General features: G+C 40.7%; 1 long non-coding RNA gene across 1 annotated transcript in view; it reads left to right on the top strand.

The window, feature by feature from the left end:
• Window positions 1–12,985, top strand: part of Gm29536 (predicted gene 29536) — a 432,889-nt gene that overhangs the window by 267,849 nt on the left and 152,055 nt on the right. Inside the window, exon 3 of the long non-coding RNA NR_151519.1 lies at window positions 7,751–7,830. This is a non-coding gene — a long non-coding RNA (predicted gene 29536). The remainder of the gene's footprint in view (window positions 1–7,750; window positions 7,831–12,985) is intronic.

Raw genomic sequence — 12,985 nt, 5'->3', positions numbered from 1 at the left:
ATAAGAGTTGCCATGGTAGTGGCGTTTCTTCACAGCAATAAAACCCAAACTAAGATACTTCCAGAAGCAACCAGTCCAGACCAGCACTGTAAAAATTAAGACTTCACGGCATCAGATTCCTGTCAAACCACATCTTTCCCAGAATCCCCTTCCTAATTTCTAGGCCCTTCCTTCCGTCAGACACAAACAAGCCCAGACTCACAGCCTAGAGCCATGCACACACTAAACACTTACTCAGGGAGAAGAACAGTGAGTCCCAAGTCAGAATTGATTTTATAGACTTTTCAGGCACTTCTATGGTGCTTCTAGTTCAATCTGTATACCTCAGAAGGAAGGAATCATGCCTCCAATAGTCCACATTCCTGAATGACTCTAAAGGAAAGGACAGCCTTATCTTACACCAAGAACTGACCCAATTAACTTTCATTATCTCTATTTACACACAGCTGCCCAGTCTATCCTTATGTTGGAGCTTCCTACCTCTGTCTGGTCAGGGCCTGATTCATTAAAAATTGCATAATTCACATGTTAAACACCACTGATGAACTGCAGCATGGACAAACAAAACAAAACCAAAAAAAAAAAATTTAAGATCATTCCTCTCTTGGCTACTTTCTCTGTCTCTACACCATAACCAGTAATCTTATCTATTCAATCAAGAAGCAAGAATCAGAATCTTTAACTTTCAGAGCCTGGTATACAAGGACAAGGATCTTTGGTTCATTTTGTTCAACAATGTGTCCCAATGTCTATATAGAACAGTGGCAATCAGACTATTCCTACTAAACATTAAATATCAGCCTGTCGTCTGCCCCTGTTTATTTTCTGTTTACTGGTAGTTTAATTCCTAAGTAAATGTTAAACGCATTTGAGATCAATTGTGTTTAAAGGTTGAAAGACACAGCAAGCATTTGACTCTTCTCCTGGAGCTCTTGATTCTCTCCCTATGTGCTCTGAGCAACAGAAAGCCACTAGACTATATTATTTTTATACTCCACAAATGTCTCCTCAGTGTAATAATTAACATAATACCGTCTGCTTCTGTGTAGATTTGGAATATGGAATGGGCATAGTAAAATGAGTTAAAGTCTTCTGTAAAATTGCTTTCAGGGAGATTTTCAATTAAGTTGCTTATTGTCAACAAAGCCACAAAATAATTTTCTCTAAGAGTAATATGTTCAGTCTTTGACTCACCTAGAAAATAGTATGCGGAGCCCCGGGCTACCTTGCCAGCAGAGTCTTGCCCAACACCCGCAAGGGTCCACACAAGACTCCCCACGGGACCCTAAGACCTCTGGTGAGTGGATCACAGTGCCTGCCCCAATCCAATCGCGCGGAACTCCAGACTGCGGTACATAGGGAAGCAGGCTACCCGGGCCTGATCTGGGGCACAAGTCCCTTCCGCTCGACTTGAGACTCGAGCCCCGGGCTACCTTGACAGCAGAGTCTTGCCCAACACCCGCAAGGGCCCACACGGGACTCCCCACGGGACCCTAAGACCTCTGGTGAGTGGAACACAGCGCCTACCCCAATCCAATCGCGTGGAACTTGAGACTGCGGTACATAGGGAAGCAGGCTACCCGGGCTTGATCTGGGGCACAAACCCCTTCCACTCCACTCGAGCCCCGGCTACCTTGCCAGCTGAGTCGCCTGACACCCGCAAGGGCCCACACAGGATTCCACACGTGATCCTAAGACCTCTAGTGAGTGGAACACAACTTCTGCCAGGAGTCTGGTTCGAACACCAGATATCTGGGTACCTGCCTTGCAAGAAGAGAGCTTGCCTGCAGAGAATACTCTGCCCACTGAAACTAAGGAGAGTGCTACCCTCCAGGTCTGCTCATAGAGGCTAACAGAGTCACCTGAAGAACAAGCTCTTAACAGTGACAACTAAAACAGCTAGCTTCAGAGATTACCAGATGGCGAAAGGCAAACGTAAGAATCCTACTAACAGAAATCAAGACCACTCACCATCATCAGAACGCAGCACTCCCACCCCACCTAGTCCTGGGCACCCCAACACAACCGAAAATCTAGACCCAGATTTAAAAACATTTCTCATGATGATGATAGAGGACATCAAGAAGGACTTTCATAAGTCACTTAAAGATTTACAGGAGAGCACTGCTAAAGAGTTACAGGCTCTTAAAGAAAAGCAGGAAAACACAGCCAAACAGGTGATGGAAATGACCAAAACCATACTAGAACTAAAAGGGGAAGTAGACACAATAAAGAAAACCCAAAGCGAGGCAACGCTGGAGATAGAAACCCTAGGAAAGAGATCTGGAACCATAGATGCGAGCATCAGCAACAGAATACAAGAAATGGAAGAGAGAATCTCAGGTGCAGAAGATTCCATAGAGAACATCGACACAACAGTCAAAGAAAATACAAAATGCAAAAGGATCCTAACTCAAAACATCCAGGTAATCCAGGACACAATGAGAAGACCAAACCTACGGATAATAGGAATTGATGAGAATGAAGATTTTCAACTTAAAGGGCCAGCTAATATCTTCAACAAAATAATAGAAGAAAACTTCCCAAACATAAAAAAAGAGATGCCCATGATCATACAAGAAGCATACAGAACTCCAAATAGACTGGACCAGAAAAGAAATTCCTCCCGACACATAATAATCAGAACAACAAATGCACTAAATAAAGATAGAATATTAAAAGCAGTAAGGGAGAAAGGTCAAGTAACATATAAAGGAAGGCCTATCAGAATTACACCAGACTTTTCACCAGAGACTATGAAAGCCAGAAGAGCCTGGACAGATGTTATACAGACACTAAGAGAACACAAATGCCAGCCCAGGCTACTATACCCGGCCAAACTCTCAATTACCATAGATGGAGAAACCAAAGTATTCCACGACAAAACCAAGTTCACACAATATCTTTCCACGAATCCAGCCCTTCAAAGGATAATAACAGAAAAGAAGCAATACAAGGACGGAAATCACGCCCTAGAACAACCAAGAAAGTAATCATTCAACAAACCAAAAAGAAGACAGCCACAAGAACAGAATGCCAACTCTAACAACAAAAATAAAAGGGAGCAACAATTACTTTTCCTTAATATCTCTTAATATCAATGGACTCAATTCCCCAATAAAAAGACATAGACTAACAAACTGGCTACACAAACAGGACCCAACATTCTGCTGCTTACAGGAAACCCATCTCAGGGAAAAAGACAGACACTACCTCAGAGTGAAAGGCTGGAAAACAATTTTCCAAGCAAATGGACTGAAGAAACAAGCTGGAGTAGCCATTTTAATATCGGATAAAATCGACTTCCAACGCAAAGTTATCAAAAAAGACAAGGAGGGACACTTCATACTCATCAAAGGTAAAATCCTCCAAGAGGAACTCTCAATTCTGAATATCTACGCACCAAATGCAAGGGCAGCCACATTCATTAGAGACACTTTAGTAAAGCTCAAAGCATACATTGCACCTCACACAATAATAGTGGGAGACTTCAACACACCACTTTCTTCAAAGGACAGATCGTGGAAACAGAAACTAAACAGGGACACAGTGAAACTAACAGAAGTTATGAAACAAATGGACCTGACAGATATCTACAGAACATTTTATCCTAAAACAAAAGGATATACCTTCTTCTCAGCACCTCACGGGACCTTCTCCAAAATTGACCATATAATTGGTCACAAAACAGGCCTCAATAGATACAAAAATATTGAAATTATCCCATGTATCCTATCAGACCACCATGGCCTAAGACTGATCTTCAATAACAACATAAATAATGGAAAGCCAACATTCACGTGGAAACTGAATAACACTCTTCTCAATGATACCTTGGTCAAGGAAGGAATAAAGAAAGAAATTAAAGACTTTTTAGAGTTTAATGAAAATGAAGCCACAACGTACCCAAACCTATGGGACACAATGAAAGCATTTCTAAGAGGGAAACTCATAGCGCTGAGTGCCTCCAAGAAGAAACGGGAGACAGCACATACTAGCAGCTTGACAACACATCTAAAAGCCCTAGAAAAAAAGGAAGCAAATTCACCCAAGAGGAGTAGACGGCAGGAAATAATCAAACTCAGGGGTGAAATCAACCAAGTGGAAACAAGAAGAACTATTCAAAGAATTAACCAAACGAGGAGTTGGTTCTTTGAGAAAATCAACAAGATAGATAAACCCTTAGCTAGACTCACTAAAGGGCACAGGGACAAAATCCTAATTAACAAAATCAGAAATGAAAAGGGAGACATAACAACAGATCCTGAAGAAATCCAAAACACCATCAGATCCTTCTACAAAAGGCTATACTCAACAAAACTGGAAAACCTGGACGAAATGGACAAATTTCTGGACAGATACCAGGTACCAAAGTTGAATCAGGATCAAGTTGACCATCTAAACAGTCCCATATCACCTAAAGAAATAGAAGCAGTTATTAATAGTCTCCCAACCAAAAAAAGCCCAGGACCAGATGGGTTTAGTGCAGAGTTCTATCAGACCTTCAAAGAAGATCTAATTCCAATTCTGCACAAACTATTTCACAAAATAGAAGTAGAAGGTACTCTACCCAACTCATTTTATGAAGCCACTATTACTCTGATACCTAAACCACAGAAAGATCCAACAAAGATAGAGAACTTCAGACCAATTTCTCTTATGAATATCGATGCAAAAATCCTCAATAAAATTCTCGCTAACCGAATCCAAGAACACATTAAAGCAATCATCCATCCTGACCAAGTAGGTTTTATTCCAGGGATGCAGGGATGGTTTAATATACGAAAATCCATCAATGTAATCCATTATATAAACAAACTCAAAGACAAAAACCACATGATCATCTCGTTAGATGCAGAAAAAGCATTTGACAAGATCCAACACCCATTCATGATAAAAGTTTTGGAAAGATCAGGAATTCAAGGCCCATACCTAAACATGATAAAAGCAATCTACAGCAAACCAGTAGCCAACATCAAAGTAAATGGAGAGAAGCTGGAAGCAATCCCACTAAAATCAGGGACTAGACAAGGCTGCCCACTTTCTCCCTACCTTTTCAACATAGTACTTGAAGTATTAGCCAGAGCAATTCGACAACAAAAGGAGATCAAGGGGATACAAATTGGAAAAGAGGAAGTCAAAATATCACTTTTTGCAGATGATATGATAGTATATATAAGTGACCCTAAAAATTCTACCAGAGAACTCCTAAACCTGATAAACAGCTTTGGTGAAGTAGCTGGATATAAAATAAACTCAAACAAGTCAATGGCCTTTCTCTATACAAAGAATAAACAGGCTGAGAAAGAAATTAGGGAAACAACACCCTTCTCAATAGTCACAAATAATATAAAATATCTTGGCATGACTCTAACTAAGGAGGTGAAAGATCTGTATGATAAAAACTTCAAATCTCTGAAGAAAGAAATTAAAGAAGATCTCAGAAGATGGAAAGATCTCCCATGCTCATGGATTGGCAGGATCAACATTGTAAAAATGGCTATCTTGCCAAAAGCAATCTACAGATTCAATGCAATCCCCATCAAAATTCCAACTCAATTCTTCAACGAATTGGAAGGAGCAATTTGCAAATTTGTCTGGAATAACAAAAAACCTAGGATAGCAAAAAGTCTTCTCAAGGATAAAAGAACTTCTGGCGGAATCACCATGCCAGACCTAAAGCTTTACTACAGAGCAATTGTGATAAAAACTGCATGGTACTGGTATAGAGACAGACAAGTAGACCAATGGAATAGAATTGAAGATCCAGAAATGAACCCACACACCTATGGTCACTTGATCTTCGACAAGGGAGCTAAAACCATCCAGTGGAAGAAAGACAGCATTTTCAACAATTGGTGCTGGCACAACTGGTTGTTATCGTGTAGAAGAATGCGAATCGACCCATTCCTCTCTCCTTGTACTAAGGTCAAATCTAAGTGGATCAAGGAACTTCACATAAAACCAGAGACACTGAAACTTATAGAGGAGAAAGTGGGGAAAAGCCTTGAAGATATGGGCACAGGGGAAAAATTCCTGAACAGAACACCAATGGCTTGTGCTGTAAGATCGAGAATCGACAAATGGGACCTAATGAAACTCCAAAGTTTCTGCAAGGCAAAAGACACCGTCAATAAGACAAAAAGACCACCAACAGATTGGGAAAGGATCTTTACCTATCCTAAATCAGATAGGGGACTAATATCCAACATATATAAAGAACTCAAGAAGGTGGACTTCAGAAAATCAAATAACCCCATTAAAAAATGGGGCTCAGAACTGAACAAAGAATTCTCACCTGAGGAATACCGAATGGCAGAGAAGCACTTGAAAAAATGTTCAACATCCTTAATCATCAGGGAAATGCAAATCAAAACAACCCTGAGATTCCACCTCACACCAGTCAGAATGGCTAAGATCAAAAATTCAGGTGACAGCAGATGCTGGCGAGGATGTGGAGAAAGAGGAACACTCCTCCATTGTTGGTGGGAGTGCAGGCTTGTACAACCACTCTGGAAATCAGTCTGGCGGTTCCTCAGAAAACTGGACATAGTACTACCGGAGGATCCAGCAATACCTCTCCTGGGCATATATCCAGAAGATGCCCCAACAGGTAAGAAGGACACATGCTCCACTATGTTCATAGCAGCCTTATTTATAATAGCCAGAAGCTGGAAAGAACCTAGATGCCCCTCAACAGAGGAATGGATACAGAAAATGTGGTACATCTACACAATGGAGTACTACTCAGCTATTAAAAAGAATGAATTTATGAAATTCCTAGCCAAATGGATGGACCTGGAGGGCATCATCCTGAGTGAGGTAACACATTCACAAAGAAACTCACACAATATGTATTCACTGATAAGTGGATATTAGCCCCAAACCTAGGATACCCAAGATATAAGATATAATTTGCTAAACACATGAAACTCAAGGAGAATGAAGACTGAAGTGTGGACACTATGCCCCTCCTTAGATTTGGGAACAAAACACCCATGGAAGGAGTTACAGAGACGGAGTTTGGAGCTGAGATGAAAGGATGGACCATGTAGAGACTGCCATAGCCAGGGATCCACCCCATAATCAGCATCCAAACGCTGACACCATTGCATACACTAGCAAGATTTTATTGAAAGGACGCAGATGTAGCTGTCTCTTGTGAGACTATGCCGGGGCCCAGCAAACACAGAAGTGGATGCTCACAGTCAGCTAATGGATGGATCATAGGGCTCCCAATGGAGGAGCTAGAGAAAGTAGCCAAGGAGCTAAAGGGATCTGCAACCCTATAGGTGGAACAACATTATGAGCTAACCAGTACCCCGGAGCTCTTGACTCTAGCTGCATATATATCAAAAGATGGCCTAGTCGGCCATCACTGGAAAGAGAGGCCCATTGGACTTGCAAACTTTATATGCCCCAGTACAGGGGAATACCAGGGCCAAAAAGGGGGAGTGGGTGGGCAGGGGAGTGGGGGGTGGGTGGATATGGGGGACTTTTGGTATAGCATTGGAAATGTAAATGAGTTAAATACCTAATAAAAAATGGAAAAAAAAAAAGAAAATAGTATGCATTGTTTATCAGACAATGTAAGCCATACAAGCCATTATGTTTTGTTTGCATCCTTGCCTGAACACCAGAAAACTCAGAGCTAATTCCAATGTTCAGAATTATCGCAAGCATACTTACAATATAAATACACACACTGAGACCCAAATACAGAACTCATTCACTTTCATATTACTTACAGATCTGAATGCACGTGGGTCCCTGATGATCTTCTGATATCTTCTGGTTCATTTCTTCCCTCTTTATGCATAAAGCTCTACAGTAAGTACTGAGGAGACCCCCTTTCTGTCACAAGTTCTGCCCCTCTAATTCTGTCCTGTACTCTGCCTTTCTGTTCCATGCTCCATCTTGGAGATCTGATTTCCTTACTTGGTCTATTAAAGCCTTCCTCTAATTAATTAACAGATAATGTTGTTAATAGTCCACTCTTTGCCATTTCCTAAATCACAAGTTGATGTCCTAATGCCTATGATAACTACTCTATATTTTCTGCTTCTTATTTTCCCACCATGGTATGGTGACCTTGCTGGTTAACTCACTGAGGAAATCACCACCCTAAAAGTGTGTTCACACTACCACCTTCCATTAATACAGCCATCCAGAAGCTCTGGGATACTCCTCTCTGTTCACCTACCTATCATCTGGCCTCTTACCATCTGAGGCATGGTAGATTGTCCAGGACCCCACATGGCTTGTTTATTGAAGATAAATTGTTATGACTGTCCTTCTCTTATGTGTAACCATTTTGTAATCTCTACTAAATATTTCTGTAGTCATACAAATATGCTGAAATACAAAGAAGGAGAAATGGGGGGGCATATAATGGTATGCCCGTATCCATGTTTCTCCTTTACGTCTGCTCTAATTCTTCTAATATTTGTTCTTTTTTAAACTCCCAAGAGTTGTCCATATTTGATTTAAGATGTCCATATTTGATTTCCCTATTACTCTTACTTTTCCATATTTTCCTAAAGTCCCTTCAATCAAAATTTTATCCAGATTTCTCCCATTATCAGATCCAGAAGGCCTCCTTTCCTAGATCTACTCGTGGCACATGTAGGATGTCTCCCTTCAGGACAATATACTGGTAGATGCCTTAACATCTTTCCCATTCTTATGATGAAAGCACCAAGCCTTAGCAGAATACTTTGATCTCTTATTTTAACGCACTCAAAGTCATTTGTCACCCTTTTCTGTGGTCTCTCAACAAACTAAATTTTGGATATTAAAAGAAAATAATACATGAAACATGCTAGAAACCTTCTTATAGGGAATTCAGAAACACAGACATGATGACCATAGTTATAGCATCTATCTTAGACATAAATATAAATGAGGGGTGCACCCTATCAATAAGCGTGATTAATTAAAAGAATATTGGACCACTACTTTGTGGAACATATTAGGTCTAGACTGCCAGCCACCACACTTCAATAACATTAGACATAATGTTTCTGCTCAATACTTCTATTCTGCTTATGAGACTATTGGGATTCTCTTTCCAGCTGATACAATGGGTGTACACGAAAGACATTAGCATCTGCTCCTAGCAGGATCTCTCTTGGCTTGCTTGGCCAGTCCGTGGATTCTGAGTTTTAATCTCACATATCCTGAGCTCATAAATTAGAGCTTAAGTTACAAAACAACTCATAATTTTCACCCTCAGTAAGCAGTCTTCACAGAATAAAGTGCTTCTCTTTACAGTACTGAGGAACCTCTAATAAGGAGCCACTAGCCATTAAGCCTCACCACTCATATACTTAATGGGTCATATGCACACATGTCAAAAGTTCTAGAAATGTGAACCTCATCTGAAGAACTGTCCATAAAAATCAGTGATGGGTTCCCTGTTCAGGAACTGAACTTGCAACATCGTTAGATATCTGTAGTCTCCTAAACAGTCAGGCTGACATGCTTCATAAGCCAACGGTAACACCAGATTTGCTCAGCAGAGCAACAAAGATTGAAATGTGTTTTTACAATTAAAAGAGGCATAGTGAGCGATTGACTTACTATACAAATGTCCTGAAACAACCCTGGAGAGCATGCTTAAAATATTGCTGGCTATCGGCACAGGGGCTGGACCACCAAGTAATCCAATACTTAAGGTTGCTTCATAAATTGCAGTGGGAGAAGGGGATTCATCCTTCTATATTCAAAGATGTCCCTCTGGGACATTCACCCATCATGCCTGTTATTGTCAACCATCACACCTATGTATCTATGCTCTGCTTGTCTCCCTTGATGTTTTCGGTGTATTCCCAAGAGTTCATGTGCTGTGAGCTTGGTCCTCTGTGTGTAAAACAGAGAGGGCCTTTTAAGGGGCATTTGAGGTTGTTTCTGAGTCCTTTCGTCACTCTGGATCTCTGTTTTGCCATGTGATTCCTCCCTCATGTGTGTGTGTGTGTGTGTGTGTGTGTGTGTGTGTGTGTGTGTGTGTGTGTGGTGTGTGGGTGTGTGTGTGTGTGTGTGTGTGTGTGTGTGTGTGTGTGTTCACAGTTCATACTGTTATGATGCCATCTGGCTGAGATCATTGCTACTGGGCCTAGGTGATGCCAGTGTCATGCCCTTGACCCTCCAGCTGTGAGCTAAAGGAAAATCTCTTTCATTATGAAGTTTCTAGCCTCTGGTATTTTGTTATAGCAATAGAGAATAGATAAACACACCTCCTAGTGGAAAATAACAGCATGAAGCCCCTTGCTTCAAAGTCAGACTCCACAGGTGTCCAGGAGGTTACCAACGCAAGTTATCTACTTGTTTTTCTTGTTTCTTCCTTAGGACAGATCAGTGTCACAATTTCATATATCCTCAGGACCAACGTCTGTCTCTACATATCGTGATCTCAAAAAGGTTCTTGGGGATTAAAAATAATAATGATGATGTTGCCTACCCCTTCCATTTCCTCTTAGATTACACTGTGCTCTTTGCCTCATGGAGACAACACTCTCTGCTTTTAATGCAGGTTTCAAAGAAAGGACATGGGAACGAACAGCACAGGAGGAAAAGGGTGTATAGCTGCTTTCAGAATCCTTGTCTCCAGACTATAGTTCATAGAAGAAAGAATAATGCCAAATAGTGTCTCAGCTAAAGCTAAGATTGGAATAGAAATAATTGTATTCAACCTCAGAAAACAAGGCACTGCAACAGTCACTGCAATTCTGAGACTTATTAGGCTATGAACCGTTGACTACCGAGCTCCTTGGCACTAAGGGACTTGATAGCCCTGATTTCACTCCCACCAGATCACTGCCTTATTCCCACACACACAGTCATAAAACCACTGTGTAGAGCCCCTCAATGCCTGAATTGTCATCTGCAGAATACATCAACCACCCAAGCTCATGATAATAAATCAGAAGTTTCCAGAGGTCAAAATAAGGAGAATGTGAATTTCAGAGCACTTTTTTCTGTGACTTGAGTATTTCTCAAAACTACTATAAATTATCTAAACTTCCCTTAATTAATAGGCTTTCTTAGAGATTTATGAGTTCCCAGCATGGGCTTTTAAGCTCCAATTAAAGGAGAGTTAACTTCTGAGAAATAGTAAGTTAAAGATCTTGAAAAGTATACCTTGAAGGTGTCTTTGTCTTTCCACGGGTTTGTAAAGTACAAAAACAGCCAAGAAAAAAAAATACTCAACAGAAACTTATTTTAGAGTCTTAATCAATATTCACATGAAGTAAATGCTGACAATATTTTCAACACAGAGAAAATAGAAAAGCCTTTTAAATAAGGATGTCGAATTACAGCTGTGCTAGTGGCTCTACTCAACTTGGTGCCAGGACTGAGACCTGAGGCCACTGTTATTATTATACCTCAGCTGCATGACATTTGATATTAGCATTGAAAGTCCCTTCTCCCCAGGCTAGAGCTATATAAGTGATGGGGAAAAATATTTTAAGAAATATAACCATTTCATTTCAATGGCCTATAAAAACCCAGCCATAAATTTTGACCCATCTGAAATATTTACACATGGGAAAATCATCTTTTATTAGTGTCCAACTAGTATGTGGAATATTCACGTGGGAAGACTTAAGATTCGGGCAAGGAAATATAAGGATCCTAGTGTGGATATTTCTGGTCTAAAACCAAAGGTGGTAGGAATGGTTAGATGTCAAGCTTTCTCTCTCTAGTGCCACTGGGTACCCCAGACCACAGATCACACTGTGCCTTTGTCTGGGGAATGTATATTTATATTAAATAGAAAAATAAACCAAAATATGTTTTTTCTCCTAGAAACCCTTACGTAAAATTCCTCTTTAACAGGGTCACCCAGGAAAGCCAAATCTTTTGATTACTAGTTTCTCCACACAGCTCTCTCCTCTCTCCAATGGGGTGTGAGCCAGCCAGTCCTCTCCACATGATGCTCCTGATGTGGTAAAGAGACCCTGGGGCAGAGATCTGTACTTGTAGTTTAGATAATTACCTGAACTGACAGCTACCTTAAATGTTCACTTGTGACCACCAATGGAGATAAATTTAGAGCCATCAAATGACCCCAGGAGACTCCAGCCAAGTTAAGGCTCGGTTGGTACACTTGAGTCCCTCAGCGTTGGGGGAACTTTTATAATATCCACAGATTTGCTGTGCTGTCCTTTGCCCAGAATCTCATTGCACCTGACATTTCAGTAGATTTAAAAGCCTTGAGGGAGTCCAAATGCTTATTCTAGCTGATATTTACTTCCCAAAAGTCAGAGCTGTGTTTACTCTCCCTTATTGCTGCACACTAAATAATAACCTCATGAAAAGCAGAGAAATCAAATAGGAAAATATGATGCTTAATCAATGTGGTATCAGGGATTCAGCAGCTCAGCAGTCCAAAGGTGCCAAACACATCTGCTTTGCACATCGTGGGCTGACGGTAGGTGTCAACTGTCTACGTTCGCAAGCTGCACTTAAAAGTCCACATGGGCCTGATATGATGGCCATGACTGCCTGGGATGAGTGATCTATGGTACTTATGTACATCTATGTGCAGGGAAATTATTACCTATGACTATGGAATCAAATTAGCCAGATTCGGGATCCTGGTTCCACCACTTGTAGCTATGTGGTAAGCTTTTCCCTTCCTTCTAAGGCTGACTAATATTCCATTGAGTATAAATGCTATTTCTTTCATCTTTTTTATCCACTGAGAGAGATTTAGCTTTCTCCCACTTTGTGTCTATTTTGAATGATATCATAATAACTATGGATGTCCAAATACCTCTTCAAGATCCTGTTTTCAATTAATTTCCATATATACCCAGAAATGGGTTGCTCTGTAGTTACTTTTGGACAGTGTGGCTCTGTCAGCTGGGCAAACACTGGAGACTAGGATCCTTCTGAGCACCATGGGTCATTGGTGACACAAGATGTGGGGAAACAGACACCAAAGTAAGAAACAAGCAAAGAGCAAATCAATTTTTCCTCT

The sequence above is a fragment of the Mus musculus genome, chromosome 1 (assembly GCF_000001635.26).
Source record: "Mus musculus strain C57BL/6J chromosome 1, GRCm38.p6 C57BL/6J".
NCBI lineage: Eukaryota > Metazoa > Chordata > Mammalia > Rodentia > Muridae > Mus > Mus musculus.
Note: the sequence above shows the minus strand (reverse complement) of the source record. Positions and strands in the feature narration are given on the sequence as shown.